Source organism: Neofelis nebulosa, chromosome 7 (assembly GCF_028018385.1).
Source record: "Neofelis nebulosa isolate mNeoNeb1 chromosome 7, mNeoNeb1.pri, whole genome shotgun sequence".
In the NCBI taxonomy this organism is placed as follows: domain Eukaryota; kingdom Metazoa; phylum Chordata; class Mammalia; order Carnivora; family Felidae; genus Neofelis; species Neofelis nebulosa.
In genome coordinates, this window is record NC_080788.1 from 66,850,668 (window position 1) to 66,860,667 (window position 10,000).

Genomic DNA, 10,000 nt, shown 5'->3' on the forward strand with positions numbered 1-10,000 from the left:
TTTCCAATCAGCAGGCAAGGAACCCCAGACAAAGAACATCACAATGCCAGTGCTGATTCAAAGAACATGCAACAGACAAATGGTTTTGTGAAAGGTGCAGCCTACTTTCTTCATCCCCAGAGACAGTAAGATCTCTTTCCCGCTGCCGAGAATTTAAACAGAAGCAACTAACTACATAAAATATCACTGAAAGGAGAGTTCTTAAACAAGCCACAGTTTTTTTTCACCAAATGTTTATCAATAGGCTAAAAACTCAACAGGAACAGCTAAAATGGAAAAGGAAGAAAACCAAGATGGAAACAAGAAATACTTTAAAAAATAAGCCAAATACACAGGCCAGAGAACATTCTGCCCACCCCACGCCCTGTGGACAAAGGTGTTCACTGACTGACCAGCATGTTTGATCATTCAGAGGGGTGTGACGGAGTATGGAAAAAGACCAAATTCAGGCCCAGGTTTTAAAGGAATTCACTTTTATTTTGATTTCTTTACTTCAGAAAGTATTGCCCCTAATAACCAAAACTAGTTGATGTGCAAAAACAAAACAAAAAAGTGTTTGTTAATAAATATAACAGATTTATGAAAATTTAGATCAGACTGAGAAAATTTTTCTTTGACATTTATTATAGCATCAACACTCTTCGTAAAGGAGAGAATGCAACTAAAGAGAATTTGTCAGTTGGTTTGTAAAGGGCTTTACTTGGGACTGACATAAAATAATTTCATCATTGAGATGAATGACAGGCAAGGACATATGTCTGCTTAGTTTATGGTAACATGGGGGAGGTCTGGTTAAAAGATTAGAACGAGTAGCACAATTGAATTCCTGAATCTAAATAAAAGTGGTCTAGTGAGATTATAACCCCAAATAGAAAGTAAGTATCACAAGTCGTGTATGCATATATAAATAAATGACTGAATAAATACATACAGGAGCCAAAACTTCCTTACAGAAGAATCCCAAATAACATATCAACATAATCCTCCTCTCCAGGAGGTGGAGTTAAATTGTCCCCTCCAGCTTGAGTGTGGGCTAAATTTAGTGACTTTTTTTCAAAGAACAGAGTACAGAAAAGGAAAAACAGTAACTTTACAGAGAAGAAATCCGGCAAACGTTACCTTAACCAAGAGATTGAGGTTAACATAACCAGAGATAAATTGTACTGATATTATGTACTCGCTGATAGGATATGATGGTAAGGAAACTTCACCTCTGTGCTATTTTTTTCCAAATTCTGTAACCCCAGCCTAATCAAGAGAAAAACATCAGATAAATCAAGACTGAGGGACATTACAGAGAATACCTGACCAATATTCCTCAAAACCATCATGGCCCTCAAAAACAAGGAAAGGCTGAGTAACTGTCATACGCCAGGGGAGATGCTGGAAATACAACAACTAAATGCCATACGGGCTCCTGAACTGGACCCTGGACCAGCCAAAGGCCACCAGTGGAAAAAGTGGTGCAATTTCAATAAAGTCTGGAGTTTCGTTAATAGTAATATACTGACATGGGTTTCTTAATGGTGACAAATGTACCACAGGAATGTAAAATGATAACATTATGGGTAATTTTTTTTTTTTTGTTTTTATTTTTCCCATTTTTTTTTAATTTATTTATTTATTTATTTATTTATTTTTTAATATATGAAATTTACTGTCAAATTGGTTTCCATACAACACCCAGTGCTCATCCCAAAAGGTGCCCTCCTCAATACCCATCAACATTATGGGTAATTAAAACTGAGTGACAGGTATAGGGAAAACTCTCTGTACTATCTTTGTGACTTTTCTGTACATCTAAAATTATCCCAATAAAATTTTTACTAAGAAAGATTTTAGCTTTCTGGTGGAATTGCTACCCCCAGATATGCGCTCATGAAAAACTTAACCCTTCGATTACCATTAAAAAAAAAACAAAAACAAAAAACAAAAACTCCTGTTGCTTTTGACAGCAATCCTGCTGCAATTGGCTAAAAGAATTCCTGAAGTATAAGATATAGTTACATAGCAGAATAAAGGGTTATAAATTTCCACAGTACATATATAAGCAGGCCAAACATGCTATTGTTTCATTACTAGAAGAAAAAATACATTAAATTGAAATAAATAAATTAGTAAAAGAATTCAGGAAATTGACTTCATCCTCCCATTCTATGCTGCGTTGATAGGACCATAATTAATTTCTTCCCAATCAGAGCATCATAAAAAGAATTTGAAGAGGTTTTCAGAATCTCCAAAATTATCACAGAATTCAAATTTCAAAAGTACTAAAAGACAATGAAGGATAAATTAATTCCTTTGTATGTTTTAAGGAACTGCTAGAATACTACTGCCTATCGCTACAAGAGTCACTATCGTTTGAGTGTCTATGATGTGCCAAGCACCATGCTATGATTTAGGTACTTTACAAAATCATCTTTAATCTGGATGACACTGAAAGGTAGACGTTACCTGATTTTGAAGATAAGCAAACTATGGCTGCCCAAGAAGCTACCCAAGGTGATAGCTAGTAAGGGATAGCTAGTTGGGATTCCAACTCTACAAGAGGAGATACACACAAATTGTAACAGATGAGACTGAAGTAGAAATATGATAAACTCTTCTCACATTAAAAGTAGCTAGGCACACAGGGCAGTATCTAAACAATGGTGTTAATTCACATTCATTAAATAGTGGAAAGAAGATGACTCTGAAATCAGAAGACTTAGGTCCCTTCCCTCTCATTGTTTTTGTTCCTTCTTTTGTGCATTCAGACACATTATGAGGGTGAGTAAAGGAGCAGGTAGGCGTGGGTGATCCGAGATCAAGTCCCAGTTCTTGCCCTTTCTAAGCATAATGCTAGGCTGGTCATTTACCCTGAGCTTCTCATTTATAAGACCACAAAATAACATTTGCTTTATCCATGTCAAAGAGTTATTACATGAATCAAAGAAAACATCATTGGGGCGCCTGGGTAGCTCTGCTGGTTGAGCGTCCGACTTCGGCTCAGGTCCTGATCTCACAGCTTGTGAGTTCGAGCCCCGCGTCAGGCTCTGTGCTGACAGCTCAGAGCCTGGAGCCTGCTTCTGCTTCTGTGTCTCCCTCTCTCTCTGTCTGCCCCTAACCCACTTGCATTCTGTCTCTGTCTCTCTCAAAAATAAATAAACATTAAAAAAAAAAAAAAAAAAACATCAAAACTTTTTTAAATTGGGGTGCCTGGGTGGCTCAGTCAGTTGAGCGTCCAACTTTGCTCAGGTCATGATCTCACGGTTTGGGAGTTAGAGCCCCACGTTGGGCTCTGTGCTGACAGCTCAGAGCCTGGAGCCTGCTTCCAATTCTGTGTCTCCCTCTCTCTCTGCGCCTCCCCTGCTCACGGTCTGTCTCTCTCTGTCTCCCAATAATAAATAAACGTTAAAAAATTAAAAAAAAAAAAACTTTTTTAAATAGTAAGGTTCCATTCACATGTTTTATGTGTTATCTACAGAATTCCTTAATATCCTCTCAATCCTAGTGTTGTAAGTAAATGGTAGGTATATTAAAATATGTAATTCAAGTCAACTAATATATATAGATGTGAGACCAGGGGATGAACCAAGAGCAGGAACCAAAAATTATTCCTGTATTAATATACAAAATGTCCTCTTAGATCAAAAGACAAAAAAAAATGAGAAGTGGACGTTAGGTGGCTTAGCGAAGAACACAAATCCTTTACCTGTACATACAATTTAGTTGTAGCAAGAATAATTTGGTAATCCTCTTTAAAATACAGAGAGGCTAGCTTATATACAATGACATCAGAGATCAAATGGTCAAAACAAGGGCCCTCATTGAAGCAGAAGTTATTCACCATCAACAAAAAAGATCCACTCAGAATGTTGCATTTCATGTCCTTGCAAGGCAAAAGAAAGTAGCTCGTGTTGTCTGTGTATTTTTATCTGGTTAATGAATATATACTATTCATATTTTCCAAGAATGCTGTTTATCAAGCTTCTCAAGCAAAGAGTTACTTACAAAATGAAGCAGGAAAAAAGCCCTTACAATTATCTCATTCTTAAATATATTAGCATCCTCTCATGAATTAGGAGAAAGTGGAATTCCTAAATTCTCAAACCGTGACGTAATATTGGTTTTATTGATTCTCCGTACAATTTGTGGGAGTACCCAATCATTATTTTGACAGTTTTATCATAAGGTAATAGACTTCCTTTTAGATAATTGCAGTTACCACATTCAATTTCAACCTTCCATAGGATTTTTTCCTAGATACAGCTTTACTGTCAGTCCTAGATCACATTACTTTCTTTTTATAGCTATACACACAAAGCATTTTAGGCGTTACACCTAATTATGTCAGCACAATAACAATTTAAAAGCTCATCATTAAGAAGTAAAGGTTAAGCACTTATATGTTAAGACTCCTTTTTATAAAGACATATAGTGCTATATGACATAAGTAAATGAATTACACAAGCTCTTAAAAGTCTGTTTGAGAGTTACAAAAAAATAAGACCCTTTTTTGGATACACTGGGAAATTTGATGAGTTTGTATCCAGGCAATAACATTTGTGAACTACAGTGTTGACTGATAAGCTTTCTGGCTCATGAACACTATTTATCCACACAAGTTTCACAATACAGAGTTGGGTGACAAAATACTATTTTTCCTAGGGAGCAAGTTTAACATAATCACTAAGAGCATGGGTTCTGGAGGCAGAATGCTGCTACTTAATGTCTGACCTGGGACAAGTCGCTTAAGATCTTTGTGCCTTGGCTTCCACATCTGTAAATGGGGGTAATAACACTACTTGTCCCCTAAAGTTGTTCTGAGGATTCAATGTCAAGCAGTAGAGGTCTTAGAAAGTACTTGGCATATAGGATGTGCTACATAAATATCAGATATTATCATTGCTTACTTGAATTGCCTTAAGCAGCCAAAAACTAAATAAAGAGATAAGGACCAAGACTGAAAGGTGATTTAAGCCAGTGGATAAAGTGGCAAACGATAAGAGCCAAGAGATGAGCTCTACTCATGGAATGTGGAGGTACGGAGCGTTCCAACTCTAGAAGAAAAAGCAAATTTGAAGTTCAGAAGTTTCTTTGCAGAAACAAAGAATTAGGCTGAAAGGAACTCTAAAGTCGGAGGCCAAAGCTGGTATCCAAGTAATCTTAACACTAAGTGGGAGAACACAGCTCAGGATTCAACACAGATCTACACAAGAGGCACAACAATTAAGAACACCTTTGTGACAACATAGCACCACCCGCCCCCAACCGCATTGTGTGTGTGGGGAAGGGACAGGTGATGGCAGGGATGCTGTCAAAGAGTAGACAGCAGAAGGCAGCAACTGCAAACGGGTGAGGTTTGGTGGCAATTCAACTAACCTGTTAACCCCCCCTGAAAAATACAAGCCACATAATTCTCAGTTTAGTCCATTTCATCATTTGGGGAGAAAAAAAAAATCACTTGATTTCCATCCTGTAATGTCCACATTCTACTTCATAATTATAAATATAATTACTTCAGAAAAAAATTCGGTGTCTCGCTAGACTCAGACAAAAATTCTGTTACCCCTAGTCAATTTATCTGATTACAAAAAATCTACAAAAAAAAAAGTAGCTCCTTAATTAAAAGAGTCAACTATGTAATATAATTTGGCATCCAAATTAACTACTCCTCTCAAGATAAACAAAAAGTGTTTGTAGGGGAGCCTGGGTGGCTCAGTCAGTTAAGTGCCCAACTCTTGATTTTGGCTGAGGTAATGACCTCACAGTTTGTGAGTTCGGGCCCCGAGTCAGGCTCTGTGCTGACAGTGCAGAGTCTCCTTGGGATTCTCTCTCTCCCTCTCTCTCTCTCTGCCCCTTCTCATTTGTAAATAAATATTAAAATAAAAATATCTAAATAAATGAACATTAAAAAAAAAACCTAAACATTAAAAAAAGTGTTTCTAGTATAGAGTGATTGTGTTTCTAAAGAAGAAAAACAAATCAACATGGTTCTGCAATAAATATTCTGAAATTACCAGAAATATCAATAAAGTATATCTCATATCAAACTAAAAAATAAGATATGGTTTTTCTTATTTTTCAATCTATGTAAATAAAAGTGTTTTTTTAAAGTTCTAAGAAGATTCCACTGTACTGTAAACTCATTTTCCCTAAACAGAAAAAAAAATTTACATGAAATCAGGACTATACCAAAAAATTTTGCACATATAACCACTTTTTTATGCATGAACCACTTTTTTTAAAGGTTTTTTTAACTGCGGTAAAATATACATAACATAAAATTTACCATTTTAGTCATTTTTAAGTGTACCATTCAGTAGTAATAAGTCCATTCATACTGTTGAACAGCCATCACCATCACCCGTCTCTAGAACTTTATCTTCCTGAACTGACCCTTCATACTCATTAAATCATAACTCCCTATCTCCTCCTTCCAGCCCCTGGCAATCACCATTCTACCTTCTGTTGCTATGAATTTGCCTACTCTAAATACCTCATGTAAATGGAATCACACAATATTTGTCCTTTAGTGTCTGACTTACTTCATTTAGCCTGTCTTCAAGGCTATGTGAACCAATTTTTATTTCCCGACCCTCCCCGAAGTCCCAGTGAGGGTGATGGGGATTATTTCTGTCAAAATCAAGCAACAGCTTGTCATTAGTCCTTGATTACTCTTGTCTTTCAGATTGTGAATCAATCCCCAATCCCTTTGGTCCTGCCCCAAGTACCCTCTCACCAACATCTCCCTCCTCCCCTAACAGCCTGTTCACTGATTCAGTTTGCTTTTCTATCTTAAAGTTTCTTTACAAGCTGTTGAGAAAAATAATAATAGGGGGGAAGAATTTCAGTATATCAACATTAACAGCCAAGGTAGATTATTTTTAATTTCAAGTAACCATCCTTGATCATGGATAACAGAGACTTCATTAAATGCCACTGACTACATTGTATATAAAGCATATTTGGGATCTAATTTCCAATTCAGAGCCTCTTGAATGACAAAAGCTTTCAGTGTAATCGTTATCATTAACATTTATCATGCAATGAATATGCTTCTATATTTCTTTTTCAAACTAGTGAAAATAAGTCATTTTCTCATTCCACCAGTTGTAAAAGGCAAGTGTATAAATGGATACAAGAAAATGGCTACCCACTGATACAATTTTTATCAACAAAAACTGAGGGGCCAAAATAAGCTCAAATTCCTACCCCTGGAATCCCACCTGAACTGTCCAGACAATAAGCTTCAAAGTATAGAATAGGATACCATAGAGCTTTCAAGAAACGGAAAACATCGTATGGTGTAGAAGCTTGAAAAATCTTTTAATTAAGACTTTAAAAAATGTTTTTAAATTATATAAAAGGCTGAACAGCACCCATCTGCAATATAAGGAAATAATATTTTCTATTAAAAAATGTATTATCAATAAACAAGAGGTTTGCAAAGAGTTGGAAGCAGTCCCCTCTAAACTAAGCTAGAGAAGTTCCATGCATTCACTTCCTCCCAATGAGGCACTTACTCCTAGAATATACATTAATTCTTTCCATTCACTTTACCACCATTTATTCTTTTTAATTTTAATGTTTATTTATTTTTGAGACAGAGACAGAGCGTGAGCGGGGGAGGGGCAGAGAGAGGGGGGAGACACAGAATCCGAAGCAGGCTCCAGGCTCTGAGCTGTCAGCACAGAGCTGATGCGCGGCTTGAGCTCACGAACCACGAGATCATGACCTGAGCCAAAGTTGGATGCTTAACCGACTGAGCCATCCAGGCACCCCATTTTATCACCATTTAGAGGGCAGAAAAATTGAAGGTACCATGCAAATGGAAAGTCAATCAATAATAATTTGAAGGATTAAGTAATAACCTGAATACTTGAGAATCAAATGAAGAGTCACATAGAGAGTGGGGAGTGCCTCCTCCTATTCAAAGTGTCTTGGAAAAAAACATTCCATTTTCAGACGACGCAAATCTACACCATGTTCCCAAGAAGGAACTCTAAATTCCAACTTCACAGAAACATTCTATGAGGTGTGCCCAAAACTGAATTTAAGTAGCCCAAACTGAATCAAATGTTTTACCTTTCCCAATTCAAAGCAACTCTTATTTCTCTATTATGGGATATGCCAGTTTGAAATTTCTGGTTCATCCTAGGCTCCTTTCACTTGCTCGTCACCAGTATCCAGTAAGTTGCCATGCCTATAGACTTTATCTCCTCTCTTACTTCCACTGCAAACCCTAATTCAGACTTGTTTTACGTTTTCCAAGAATAATGTAATTGCTTATTAATTATGGTTTCTCACTATATCCAGTAATTCCTCACTTCAATCATTCCTCATAGTGTTGCCATATTATCTTTCCCTCTGCCTGCTAATTTAAATATAAACACCCAGATCTGGAATTCAGTATCTTTATCATATGATCCTAACTGAATCTGGCCAACTTTAATTCTCACCATGAATCTACATATAAGCTTTTAGTTAGCAACTCTGGACTGTTCTTAAGCAGACCTTATACTTTTCCATTTTCCTTCCTTGGTACACACAGTTCTCTGTCTTAAATTGTCTTTGCCTGCAGCCAAATTTCTCCCCCTCCCCCAGCCCATGAAGACTCCTTCCAGCATGTTTTTACCTCTAAAAGCACATAGAGAAGGATAATTATTATGTATGTGCCTCACACATCCCACTAAGCTATGAGTTCTTTGATGAAAAGTTGTGAATTTTATTCCTATTTCCATCTACCACAGTACCAAGTGCTTATGATACAAACAGCACTCAAAGAGCACTTGATGAACTGCAGAAGCACAAAGAACAGGAATTCCAAAGGAATCAATATCCCAGTACTGTTAGTAAGGGACTGCTCAAAGTCTAATCAGATCCGATAGTATGTCATTAAGAACTGTGACGCTCAGTCATTTATTCATTCATTCACTCACACACTTAATACTTGAGACTTAACAGGAAGCGGAATGTGTGCTAAAATTGGGGAGCACGATACTGTAACAACAATAGTAAAAAAAGGTAAAGTCTCTAGCCTTCTTGTACAAGATAAGATGGGAAGGGGAGATCCCAGGGGTAGATTATAAAACACGGAATTAAAATTCAGCCTTCCTTAGCAACCCAGTCTGCGACTGGTCATCACTTTCCAATTATACTCTCCATTGGTGCAATGAGAAAAATGGCAAAAACTGGGGGAAAAACGTATTTTGATACATAAAGGGCTTGTTCAAAACGTAAGGACTTTCATTTTTAAGAAAACAGACCCAAATGTAATTTACCTATTACTCATAATCAATCAAAGTGTTGTTGGTAACACCCTACACCAAGAAGACTGCTGAGTGGGGTACAGCTCAATCACCGGAACTGATGCACGACAGTAAAAAGTTCTTCATCTCCTGCTCTTGCCCAGTTCTGTGATGTGACACTAAAACCTGCAATCCTATTCTAACAGCATTTTCCCAACAATTATTCTAACTGGTACCTTACTCACTGTACCATTCTACTGAATGAGCTCGATGAGGAACTGAAAGGCTTGAATTCGAGCACCGCCATTCACCATTATGCCCTTAACTACTGCCACCTGCCTTTGTAACTTCTTACGGTCTGTTTCCCAACCTGCAAACTGGCCTTCTATGTCTCACCTACCTCATTGGGTTATTCTGAGGCCACAGAAAACTGTGAAAATTCTAACTATTCTCCCTCAGAACAACTAAAAATCCCAGTTGGATTTCAGGAGGAAAAGAAAATGGCACAAAGTGAGTAACCTTCCCTACACTAATTTGGGAGGAAGAAAAATAATTCAATTGAATGGATTTAATTTGAAATCTGGGCTCTAGGGTCAGCTTTATGTAGCAATAATTAGGACTCTGGCCAAGTCACCTACCTTCTCTGAAACTCAGTCTCTATCTCTATCCTGTCAATATGTTAGTTTTGCTGTAAGGGTAGGCAATAGTAGGGCACAAAAGTATTCTAAAGGACTGTACAACATTTAACCAGGGGCAAGACAACAGTC

At 37.2% G+C, this 10,000-nt stretch overlaps 1 protein-coding gene across 7 annotated transcripts in view; it reads right to left on the minus strand.

Annotated features, from left to right (window-relative positions):
- CDIN1 (CDAN1 interacting nuclease 1) overlaps positions 1 to 10,000 on the minus strand; it is a 275,902-nt gene that overhangs the window by 201,123 nt on the left and 64,779 nt on the right. The window lies entirely within an intron of this gene.